This window comes from Chinchilla lanigera, unplaced genomic scaffold, assembly GCF_000276665.1.
Source record: "Chinchilla lanigera isolate Chin_1 unplaced genomic scaffold, ChiLan1.0 scaffold00015, whole genome shotgun sequence".
NCBI lineage: Eukaryota > Metazoa > Chordata > Mammalia > Rodentia > Chinchillidae > Chinchilla > Chinchilla lanigera.
The window spans coordinates 15,399,835-15,412,638 of record NW_004955416.1 but is presented as its reverse complement, the minus strand read 5'-3'; positions in this window follow the sequence as shown (position 1 = coordinate 15,412,638).

The window sequence follows — 12,804 nt, the reverse complement described above, 5'->3', positions numbered from 1 at the left end:
GCCTTCCAAAGCCCTGAACAGGACGAGTCTCAGGACCGGCAGCAACAGGAAGAGCCTCATGTCTACAGAGGGCACTTATGAAGCCCAGACTGGCCTGGAACCCATGGCGATCCTCACGCCTCAGCCTCGGGAGTGCTGGGATTACCGCGGTACACCACCATGCCCGGCTTCCTCCTCTCTTCCACTCAGGCTCTCCCCTCCAGCCTGGGCAATTTAATAAGACCCTGTCTCAAAATGAAAATAGAATAGCACTTGGAGATGTAGCTCAGTGGTAGAGTATTTGCCCTTCCTTCATGTGTGAGGCCTTGGGGTTTTTTGAGACAGGGTCTCACCATGTAGTTTAGGCTGATCTTGAACTCACTGTGTATGTGGCCCAGGCTGGCCTCCAAGTTGTGGCAATCCTCCTGCCTCAGCCTTCTGAGTGTTGGAATTACAGGCTTGTGCCACCACCTCCAGTGCCAGCCTTGGGTTTGATCCACAGCTCACACACACACACACACACACACACACACACACACACACACACAAAGTGCTGGGGAAGGGAGGGGGTGAGGAAAGGTGGGCAGAACTGGAAATGATGCCTGTGAGGTACCACTTGGATCCTGGGCAACATGGTCGTAAGCCAAACTGGGCAGAGCCCAAGGCAGGGGCACCAAATACCAGGGTGTGTCAGGGAAGAGCTGGGACAGTCACACAGCGAGGGAGCTGTCCCCGTTCTTCTCTCCTGGACAGAGTCCCTTGGTGGAGAGGGCCACGGGCGTTCAGAGGACCTCAGGCATCAGTTCCCACCCCAGCTGCCCCATCCTGCGTCCCCTTCCTTTCCCATCTGTGCTCTGTCCTGGAAATGAGCACTGCCTGGTGCTGCTGGTTCAACTGGGGCCAGCGCCGCCCTGGTCCAGGCCCAGCAGTCAGCGAGGGTGGAGAGGGTTCCCACAAGCCTCCTGGCGGTGGTAGTAGGGCTCCTCGCTCTCCTGGTCGGTCAGTCAGTCCAGGGGCCCTGAAGAATGACTGCCTGCAGGCACAGTGCCCGGCTGGGGGATGCAGCTGTAGCTGTCCTCAGGGACTCCGGGGCCACCTGGGTGACAGCAGCAGGGATAATACACCCCAGGGCACAGGGACCGCCTGCACTGGTCCACAAGCTTGTTTTGCCACTGCCTGAGACACACTGCATGCGGCAGCCCCTGGCTGCCTTCTGCGCAGTGCTGGTTTCTCTGCCGCCTTCCTCAGGGCTGCGCCTCTGCCTTCGGTGACCGCCTCTCACACACAAGCATTTCCCCAACGGCATCCCATGAGGAGACAGAGCCAGCCTGGGGTCGCTCACAGTGGGAGGCGAGGCTGGGTGGTCTGGGTCTGTCCTGAGTACCAGGCAAAGGAATTTAGGCTCCACCCAAGGGAGCCTGAACCCCAGAAGAATTTTGAGAAGACCCTGATGAGTCAGATTTGCCTTTTAGAGAGGGCCCCTGGGGACGGCTGGGGACCAGCCTGGGAGGCAGCCAGATAGGGGCCAGGCAGAGTAGCCGGGAGGGCAGGGGCTGTGCAGAGGAGAAGGGTCTCCGCAGTCAGGCAGGGACAGGGGGGCGCAGGAGGGGACGGTCTGGGGACATTTAGGGGAGCTGCAGCAGTCCCTGTACCCAGAACCCAGAACTGGCCCAGCTGGGAGGGAGGAGGAGGAGCCCAGGCCCACGGTAGGGCTGGGAGGTCCCGGAGTCAGTGCTTGGCTTCCCGAGGTGACTTGGAAAAAATAATTTCTCTTTGCCGTTGTTTTCAAGAACTCAGTTTGGGTTTTATTATAAAATTGATTAAAAACACATTTTCTAAAAAAAAAATTACAATAGACAAAGAACAGCTTTTAGAACCAACTTTCTCAGAGAGACAAGAAGTGGAAATGGCCTGTTGCTGCCCCAGGCTGTAGGGGGACAGATGGACCCAGGGCCCAGCAGGAGGGATAGAGTTCCCAGGGCTGGCAGGATGAGGAGGGAGTATAGGGAGCCAGCGCTGAAGCCCTCAGGGTGGCTCCTTCCTGCACCCCCATTGCAGCCCACCTTGCACTGCATGGCCCTTGGGACTCCCAAGGGCAACCCACGAGCCTGCAGGGAGCTCAGTAGCCTGCAGGCGGATGTGACTCCCCGTCAGCCAGACAGTGGCAAGCCTTGGGCAGTTATGCTTGCGTCTCCACCCAGCCTTCAACGGTGAGAATTAATGCTGGAAATTGTGTCCTCCGTGAGGACAGCTCAGCAGATCTGGTCTCGAGCAGAGCTTGCCTTTGATTGGCCGGGGTGCCCCGTACCCCACACGTGCCCCACTGCTTGGCAGTGGCCTCCAGATGCGCCAGGTGTGGCCACTGTTGGAAGAGTCTGTGGCCTGTGTTCCCCTCCGCCTGTGCCTCCTACGCTCATGGGGCTGTCATGCTCCGCAATCATCACCCATCAGACAGAGGGGACCGAGCCCAGGTGGACCACGTGACTCGCCTGGGGTCACCTGGCTGGCTGGGCCACTGACCTCTTGGCTGCAGCACCCGGGAGGGAAGGAAGCTGGTCCGAGCCGGCCACCCGCCATTGCCTCTGGGGGCGGCCGGAGTGTGACAGTGCTGTGCTGTGGCCACGGGAAACTCATCACGCTGCACCCGATCCCGTTTTCTCTGAGCAAGGAGCCCTGCCCAGGAGGTCGGTGCTGCGATGAGTTCACTGCTCCCTCGGGCATCTCAGGCCCCCAGAGCCACACCAAGGGCCAGCAGCAGAGGAAGGCCACATCTCCCAGCGTGGCAACCACAGCTGTGCAGCTCCGGAGCTCACTCAGGCTCCGGGAACTTATCGTGTGGGGCTTGTCGGAGCAGAGGCCTCCTGGCTCCAGGATGCAGGAGTTAGGAGGGGTCCACCACACCACTTTCAGGTGAGAAACAGGCCCAGAGAGGGCAAGGACGTGCCCCAAGTGGCCCAGCCTCAGTGGAAACGTCACACTGCCCACTCCTCCAGGAGATGGGCTGCCCCAGGAAGGGCTCTCGGGCCTGGACCCTCCAAACATTCTTTCCCCTGGGACAACAGCTCTGGGAGTTCCAGCCTCGCAGCCCCCACAGCCCCTCCCAGGGACTGTGTCCTCAAACTGCCTGAGGCTCGGGCCAGGCCCTTCCCATCCCCTTGAAGGTTCCTTCAACCCCCAACCCAGCCCCTGGCTTTCCCTGCTCCCAGCCCGGGGTGGTAGAGGAGACTGTAAGACGCCATTCAGCCCATATGCTAGAGTAACCATCTTCCCAAAACTAGGGGTCAAAACAACAGGATTCACCCTCCTGCTGTTGGCCGGAAGTCCCAGATTCCAGTGTCAACAGGGCCAGGCTCCCTTGGGCTTAGGGGAGGAGACTCCAGTGTTCTGTGGCTTTTCACTGCCTCTGTCTTCAAAGGGCTCTCTGTAAGGACACCTGTCACTGAATTTAGGGCTCACCCAGATATTCCAAGATGACTTTATCTTCAGACAATTAACTTAATTACACCAGTGACGCTTTTCCAAATAAAATGAAGATCAGGCAGTCACGAAGATGACCATGATGACGATGAGATGATCATGATGATGCTGATGATGGGCATGGTTGTATACACCTGTAATCTCAGTACTTGTGAGGTTGAGGCAGGAGGATCACGAGTTAGAGGCCAGCCTGTGCTACACGATGAGACCTTGTCTCAGAGGAAGTGAACACAACTTTTGGGCCACCACTCAACCCACTGTCCCCAGCAGGATCCTGGAGTCTTCCTCAGCCCCTCAGCCAGTCTGCGCCCACACCCACGGCAACTCAGGCTCCCGGGAAGCACAGCCTGGCGCCACCCCACTCAGCCTCCTCTGCCTCCAGCACCCCAGAGAAAAATCGCTGGTATCATTCCTAGGGGCCCCACCCTGCTGGGCCTGGAGACCTGCTCCGACATGTCTCCCTCCCCTCTTCCTCCCCTACCTCCATGGGTTCCCCAGCTCCGGGGTACCACCCTCACCAATGGCCTGCCACATCCTGCCTGCCCCATGCCTAGCAGGCATAGGACGGGCATCTGGGAGGCCTGCAAGCACACATCCAAACCACCCTCGCCCTCTCGTCTGGAGCAGTGGCACTGAGCCTCATCCTCAGAGGGTGGCACCTCCATAGGCCAGGCCCTTGGCCTCTCTGCATCCTGTCTAGCCTGGGCCAGATGTGCTGAATCCTGCACTCTCCAACCCATGTCCTGAACCTTGTCTTGGAGGAGGCCTTGCAGGGTCACTGGCCTCTCCTACCACCCAGGTGGCCCCCATGCCCTCATCACTGCCTCTGCCTCACTGCCAGCTCTGAGTAGGCCATTCATTCATTCATTCATTCATTTATTTATTTTTGATACCAGGAATCAAACTCAGGACCTTGTGCTTGCCAGGCAGGTGCTTGTGCCACTGAGCTATATTCCCAGCCCCATTTATTTGTTTAGTTAGTTATGCTTTGTCTTTGTTTTTTTTTTTTTTTTTTTTTTCTTTTTGAGACGGTCTCACTATGCAGTTCAGGCTGGCCTTGAGCTCATTTTGTAGCCCAGGCTGGTCTCCGACTCACAACGATCCTCCTGCCTCAGCCTCCCTAGTGCTAGGATTACAGGCATGTGTGTCACCACGCCTGGTTTTTGTCTTGTTTTTTGAGACAGGGTCTGGAGGTTCTAGTAGCCTAGGCTTGCCTCAAATTCCTGGTGAGGTTTAGGGAGTGGTGGTGCATACCTGTAATCCTAGCACTCAGGAGGCTGAGGCAGGAGGATCACTGTGAGTTTGAGTCCAGGTTGGGCTACATAGTGAAACCCTGTCTCAGAAAGACAAAAAATAAAAAAATAAAAAAATTTAAAAAGGGGAAAGGAAAGAAAAGAAAGGAGATCCCCTGTTGCTACGTTGTCCTTCTTTTACTCTTTCAAATAAAAAAAAAAAAAGAAAGGAGAAAGAGACAGAAAGAAAAACAACCATACTGTTGCAGAATCCAAGAAATCAGAAAACCAATGGGGAAAAGCAGGATTTATTTCCAGGATTTTAGATGCACACTGACTCAGCCAAACTCGTCCAAAGTGCTGGGCGTTAGAACAAAGGACAGGTCCAAGGTTTTATAGCTGGTTGAGGGGGCTGGTCTTTAGAAACAGGGGTTGGGGGTGGGGACAAGAGGGCACAGAAGCAAAACCAAGCAATTAATAATTTAGCCTTGAAAGAAGACAGAGCCTTATGAATCCTGGAGAACAAGAGGACAAACTGTGTACAGGACATAGTTGTCAATCTTATCTGCACCAGAACAAGCACTATAGCTGGGGGGGGGGAGGCGGGAGTTCCACAGGGATTGCTCTTTAAGTCCTGCTTCAAAACATTAACATCTTTTTCTTAAAAGAAAAACAACAGGCCATGCCCTAGGTTTGACCCCGCTGGTGTAAAGCACTCATCCTGCCCGATCCAAAGCTGAAATGTGTGGTGGGTATGTCTAGCTGCGAAGCAAGTCACAGTCGGTGCCTGGTGACCAAGGTGTAGGGCGTTTGATCCTCCCCCAAGAGGGGCTACAACAGCTCTGGACGAAATAATGTCGCCCGAAGCAAACCTCAGGATTATCACTGTTGTACGCAGGTTGGAGACAGGGAGAGGGCTTCACACAGGCCATGGCATCCTACTGTCCTGATGCCATCACCCAGTCAACCCTGCTTCCCAGGCTGGAGTCCCCCACCAGCACTCGGGGAGCAGGGATTGCTATTCCAGGAACTCAGGAATCAGCTAAATGCCCTAGGCCTAGGCAAGGACCTCTGCTGCCCTTCCCTTCCCTAGGGCACCTATTTCCTGACAGCCCCACCTCTTCTCCTGCCTTTTCTTTCATTGTAGACCCCAGTCTACAATGCTGACGTATTCTCCTAATCTAGCCTCTCCAAGCCCTAACCTCTCCCTGAATCCCTTTTTTTGTTTTGTTTTGTTTTGTTTTGAGACAGGCTGGTCTTGAAATCAATATGTAGTCCAAGTTAGTCTTCAACTCTCAGAGATCCTCCTGTCTCAGTCTCCTGAGTGCTGGGATTACAGCTGTGTGCCACAACGCCCAGCTTTTGCACTGAGCCGTTCCAATCCTTTCTAAATTTTGAGACAGGGCCTCACTACATCACTAAATTGGGAAGGCCGGGCTGGAGTGTGAGATCTTGTTGCCTCAGCCTCCTAGAGTGCTGGGATTAAAGGCATGAACCATGGGCCTGGCTGAGTTCTTTGGCTTCCCCAGCCCCTCCGGTAGGTACACCTGCCCTCCTACCCACCCCCACCACATTGATGCAGCCACTCTCTTCCCACTCTGCTCCCTAAACTCAGGGTGAACCCCCATCCTGCTCCTCCCAATATTATAGATAGCTAAGTTATTTAGAAATATTGTGGGCAGTCAGACAGGGATGAGCCCTCGAGAGGTCAGTGCAGAAGACAGCTGTGGCTGGAGGGGTATTCACTGCAGACCAGGCTTCAGGGAAAGAGGACCAACTACAGCCATATACTTCCCTGAGGGATATTCTAAATAGGCACCAATCACCTTGGGGTGAGGGCCCAAACCCACTCCTTCCAGGAAAGTAGTGCATGCTAGGACTCGCTTCCCCATTATTATTATTATTATTATTATTTTTTGGTACTAGGAATTGAACTCAGAACCTTGTGCTTGCCAGGCAGGCGCTTGTGCCACTGAGCTATATCCCCAGCCCTCTTGCTTCCCGATTTGATCCCCATTTAATCAATATTATCCAAGTGTCTATACTTGTAATCTTATTGGTTCACCACAGTTTTGGCCCATCTCACACACACGTTATGACTTCCCACTGAATCAATATTACCTAAGCGACTGTACTTGTAATCTTATTAGTTGACTATAGTTTTGTCCCCCCTGTCCCCTACCTGATCTTGTAGATTTGCTCAATAAACACCCTTGAGAAGCAAGGTCGGCAGGCAACCCACTTTCTGGGCCCTCTTCTGTCCCTCTTAGACAGAAGCTTTCTTTCTCTCAATAAATTCTTCCTAGTCTTAACTTCCCTTGTTCCTAGAATTCATTCTTTGATTTTAGAGAACACAAAGTTGGCGTTTTGGATATCTAGCAGGTTGGGAGTTTCTTTCCCTTGTATCACCACGGCCCTCGGCTCAGATCAGGGCTCTGTTGTCTAGGAGGCCACCTCTGTCTCTCCTGCTTGTCCTCTCTGCCATGCTCCGTGGCCAGTGACAACCCCGCAGTCCTGCAGCCCTGACCCTAGACGGTCCTCCACACCACCTCTCACCACCTGCACAGACCTGCTCTGGTCTGGGCCACCAACAGGCCCCTCACCGGGTTCTCACCGGGCCAGCAGCAGGTGTTGGCGGGGGGCTGAGAGGCAGGGCCCTGGCTTTGTTCTGAGGCTTCAGAAGGCTTTGACTGCCACAGGGTGGTGAGGTATCAGACAGGACCCAGGCTTGGGCTTATGATGGGATGAAAAGACAGGAACTGGGACACCTGAGCACTGATCAGGAACAAGCAAGGGCCGCCTGTGAGGACACACGGGCCTGGGGAACTCTGTGACTGGAAGATGGTGCCTGGCCTGAAGCCTGTGGCTTCTCTGGGGTGACATAACAAGAACGGGTGGTAGCCGGGGGCTCTGTGGCTACGGCGGGGCTGGCAGGAATGTCCCGCTGCAGGTGTCCCCTGTGCCAGACTCTGTGACTCTTTAGGCAAAGTCACTGGAACTCTTGTCCGTTTGGCAGGGTTCAGAGCCTTGGGATTCCCTTGCCACCCTGTAACGTCACTGTGTACCTTAAACAGCCACAGGGCTGGTGGCATCTCCTAGGGCCTAGCTGTGGAAGGGGGCAAGACAGCCTAGGAGGCCCAGCAGGGGATCTTGGCAGGAAACTCTTGCCCTCCAAGGGTGAGCCCAGGACAAGTTGGGAGCCACTTCCTGTGGGTGACAGGTGCAGGCAGTGGTGGCCTGGAAGTGTCCAGCCCTACAGCCCAGCCCTTCGGAGCAAGTTTAGAAAAGCTGGTTTTGCCTGGTAGTGGAAATTCTAGCTGACTCTGGTGCAGAGCACTTCTCTAACAGGAACACAGCCTTTCCCAGGCCCTTGTGCTGCTGCCCACAGCGGGGAGCCACTCTGGCCGGGGAGGCACCAAGGGAAAGGGGGCAGGTGCCTGGTGCCCTGTACCTGAGAGGTGGAGGACACCTTCACCTCTGGGCTGAGGAGGGGCAGTGGAGGGGTGCTAGGTTTGTGGCTGTCTCTCGGCCCCAGTTTGCTGCCAGCCTAGAAGGGCTGGGGAAGGTGTGGGAAGGCCCCGGTCCTCCTGCACAGTGCCTGAGGAGGAGGTAGCACACTGAGCCCTGAGCCCCGAGCCTGGTCCCTCTGTCCTGACTGGGCAGTGCCTGATTGGTGCAGGTTGGGAAATAGGCAGCCTGGGCTTGCGATCTTTCTATGTTACCATGGTGCACAGGCAGGGCAGTCAGTAGGAACTCTTACTCCCACTGGGCTTCCCCAAGCCGGTGACATGTGGCAGGATCCTCTCATGCTCTCAGACTGCAGGGGTGAGCAGTTGGGTCAGTCACTGGGGGAAACTGCATCTCTGCTGGGCACCGAGATATTCTGCTTTTCTGTACATTTTCAACTTAGGATGGCTTTCTCAGGTGTAACCTCCTCCTAACTCAGGGAGCATCCGTACTGTGAACCTCAGCTTCGTTTGGGGACTGCTGGGTGCATCTCTGAACACAGCACCTGCAGGGTGTGGTGGTGCACGCCTGTCATCTCAGCACTCGGGAGGCTGAGGCGTGAGGATCGTTGCGAGTTTGAGACCAGCTTGGGCTACAAAGTGAGCTCAAGGCCAGCCTGAACTGCATAGTGAGACCATCTCAAAAAGAAAATAAACCCAAAACACCAAAAACCAAAAAACACAGTGCCTGGACTCCTTCCTGTCACTTAGCTGTACCGCTAGCTCACAGGCTTGCAGAGGGCAACCACCTGCATCCTCCTCAGTCCCCCTACGGCCCAGGCCTGGGAAGCTAAGGTGTGGAGAGACAGGCTGAGTCGGCACTGGAAGGTTTGCTTGGGACAAGGACAAGGTCTCATTTACCAAGAGAAGCATGGCGTCCCTACGGGATCCCTTCATCCAGGTCTGCTCGGGCACAGCTCATCAGGAAGGTCCTTCCACCACAGGTGAGAGAAGTTCCAAGGCCCCTTCCCCCGGCCCCCACACTTCTGGTTTTACCAATCATAGCCTTGCTCTTCTGACTCGCAACGCTCCTTATGGGACAGGAAGCTTCGCTTCCGCAGGCCTTTGCCACCTCCCAAAGAACTCTGCACAGAGCCTCCAGCCACAGGATGCCACTGAGGGCACCAGCCAGGGCCTGCCGCCCCCACTCTTCCTTGGTTGCCCTCAGTTCTCTTCAGCAACAGATTTTGCCTTCTCACCACTTCCTGGGACCACAGTTGACTTAGTCACACACTTCCTCAGTTCTCATTTCTTCTATGGAGCTCCTAGGACTGCAGTTGCTGGAGTCTCAAAGGCTCATTCCTGGCAGTTTTTTTTCTGTACCGGGAATCGAACTCAGGACCTTGTGCTTGCCAGACAGGCACTAGTACCACTGAGCTATATCCCCGGTCCCCGGCAGGTTCTGGCTGTGTGCACAGCTGGCTGGCGGCCCACCACACTCCTGCCTGGCGTCTCTGCCACCGCTGGACCTCGCTCCTCACCTTGGGGTTTGGTGGGGCAGCTGTGAGCCTAGTAAGGGTCATCTCTTCCTGCCCCCACCGCAGTGACTTGAACTGCTGTAGTGAGTACACATTTCCCTCTCCCCTGCCCACAGTCGGTGTGGCCCTCAGCGCTCTTGTCCTCTGTCCATAGCACTCACCACCACTCCTAGCGTCTGGGATAGACGCGCATTTACTCTAGCGCTCACCCAGATGCTGATGCACATCTGCCCCCAGATACTCAGGCGACTGAGGTGAACACATCCACATCCAAAGTCTGGACCCCCAGCCATGCGCCACTCGGGTGCACCCTCCCAGCCGCTTGCTCACCCTGGACACCAGTGAGCTCTGCTTTCCTCCCCTCCTGTTCTCCACGCCCCCTCCTGCTCCCAAGGCCATTACCCTTGGTTCCCAAAGCGCTGAGCACAGGCCTGGAGAGCACAGGCTACGGGGGACGCTGCCTCTGCCTCCCCCTCACAGCTCTGTACTGAGCGGCGTGGACCGGCACTGGATGCGATGAGTCCCACGCTGGGTTACATACTGGCGGGGGAGTCAAACCACAACTCAAAAACCCAAACGCACAGGCAGGCTGGGCAGTGCCAACGCTGGGCTGCTGGGCGAAGGCCCTGCTCCCTGGAGAGGAAGGCCCGGCTCCTGGGCTGAGGCCACTTGCCATAGTTGGCCGGAACGTGACTCGCTTTCAGGACACTGTGCCCTCACTTCTGGTAACAACGACCCAGGGGCTTGGATTCTTAGTCCTTGATGTTGGAAACCTTTGTGGCTGCCGCACCGGGAATCTTGCCGACTAGTCTTGTGTTTTCTTACAATGTGAACCTCAGGGGCTGGGGGTTTAGCTCAGTGGCACGGTGCCTGCCTGGCAAGCGTGAGGTCATGAGTTCGATTCCCGACACCGGGAAAAATAAATAAATAAATAAAATGTAAGTTTATGGGCTGGGCATGGTGGTGCAGTGTGAGACCAGCCTGGGCTATAAAGTGAGCTGAGGCTAACCTGAACTGCACAGGGAGACCCTGTCTCAAAAAGACAAAAAAAAAAAATGTGAACCTCATGAGTACATTTCCTTTTTTTGAAAGGAAAAACTGAAATCGGAAAGAATTTTAAGTCTTTCGGAAAGGAATCATCATTTGCCTAGAACTACTAAACAGCTCATGTCACAGTCACTTGTGCCACTAGGCTCACCCGTCCCACATGCAGACCTTCAGGGCTCCAAAGGGCAGAGCCTTAAGCCTGAGACAGCCATGTGCTCGTCAGCAGCCGGGGGGCTGGGGATTCAGGACATTTGCTAGGAGCCAACAGAGCCCTCTGGGCTTCTCACACCTCATGGCTCTCCGTTCTGGCCATCGCTGGGACAGTATTTTCGTGTACGATCAGTGGCACATCTTAGTTGCAAAGCCATTCCCAGATGGACTGACTAGGGCTGCCCTCTACTAAAGTCTGGGCCACAGGACCAGGTTTAGCCAGCAATGTGGTCGCATTGTGTCCCCCAGGCTCCTTTTTTGGAGAACCTGGGGTCAGAGCATCACTGAGCTGAATCCATGGTGGTGGAGGCGGAGGCCAGGGAGGGTTGGCTGTGCATGTGACAGCGGGGGTTAATAAGGCGGACTTACAGGGACTTGAGAGACCCTCAATATGGTATGCACGGCACCATGGCCAGGCTGTAGGAAGGTGCATGGTGGGGTCACACAGGGTGGGAAGTGGGTTACTGTCCTTTAATACCCCACACTTGCTCACTGGCTGCCAGTCAGGCACCCCGTCCCAATAGGCAGAGCACTGAGACAAGAGGAGGAAGCAGAACCCTTTGAGCTTGGCCTTACTTAAGACACTGTGTGACAGGACAGAGGAGGTCAGATGCCGGTTAGAGGCAGTGACACCCAGTGTTCTACACCACCTGGAAAATCCTGTGTGAAACACCCAGGGCCGAGGGCGACCACAGGAAATCCAAACCCAGCCCCTACTTGCACTACTGACACTGCTCAGCGGCAAATGCTATACCCTTCTCCGAAAAAGGCATGAGGGTTTCCTCTTTACCCACCAAAAGAGAAAAAGAAAGGATATCGATGGTGACAGCAGCCAAGAAGGCTGGCTGGATTTGCAGGAAACTTCCAGTAGGTAATGCATGAACACTGTGGCTTGTCCAGGGGGGCTGAATTTTCCAAATGAAAAGCCAGGCTGAAGCTTTCTGCCACCTTCAGGGGCAGCGTGGGGGGTGGTGCCCGGATGTTCACTTCAGACACCGACAGGGCCAGTCAGTGGTACTGTACTGCAGAGCTCTGGTTTCCAGCTGCACACCAAACCTCTCTCAGGAAACCCAGTCACAACTGTCCGAAAGCACACACGCAGCCACATGACAACATGAAGTGACTTGGTTCTCACTCTGTGACCCTCAACTAACCTCTTAATCTAGGAAGTGGTCATTGGCTACCTTAGAAAACCAGACCTGTTTTTACCAGTTTTTGGGAAGCTACTAGATCTCTTTGAGCCTCAGTTTCCTTATCTGTAAAAAAGAAGATAAAACTGAACATCTCAAGCATGAGCAAAAATATTGGCTTTGTGAACAGCAAGAGTATGCTACACTGCTTGTAAACTACCCTTCTGAGTTTCTGACCTTCGTCTGCAAAATGGGCTAAGAATGCCTGCCTTAAGGCACTGGAGGACCTTGCTCATGCTGTCTTACAGAAGATGCAAAGTAAACACTGGTTTCTTTCATTATTACTACTTCATATTCTGCAAATGTGAATGCGCTGAAATGTCTACAAAAAAAAAAAAAAAAAAAAATCAACCCCAGCCAGGACGTGGTGGCACACACTATAACCTCAGCACTTGAGGGGTGAGGCAAAAGGATGGCTATGAGTTCAAGGCCTGCACTATATAGTGAGACCCTGCCTCAAAACAATAAACAAACAAACAAAAAGAAACAAAGAAAAAAGAAAAAAGCCAGGTGTGGTGGCGCATGCCTGTAATCCCAGCACTTGGGAGGCTGAGGCAGGAGGATTGTTGCAAGTTCAAGACCAGCCTTGGCTGCGAAGTGATCTCCAGGTCAGCCGGAACCACATAGTGAGATCTTGTCTCAAAAAGACAAAAAAAAAAAAAAAAAAAAAAAAAATCACACAATG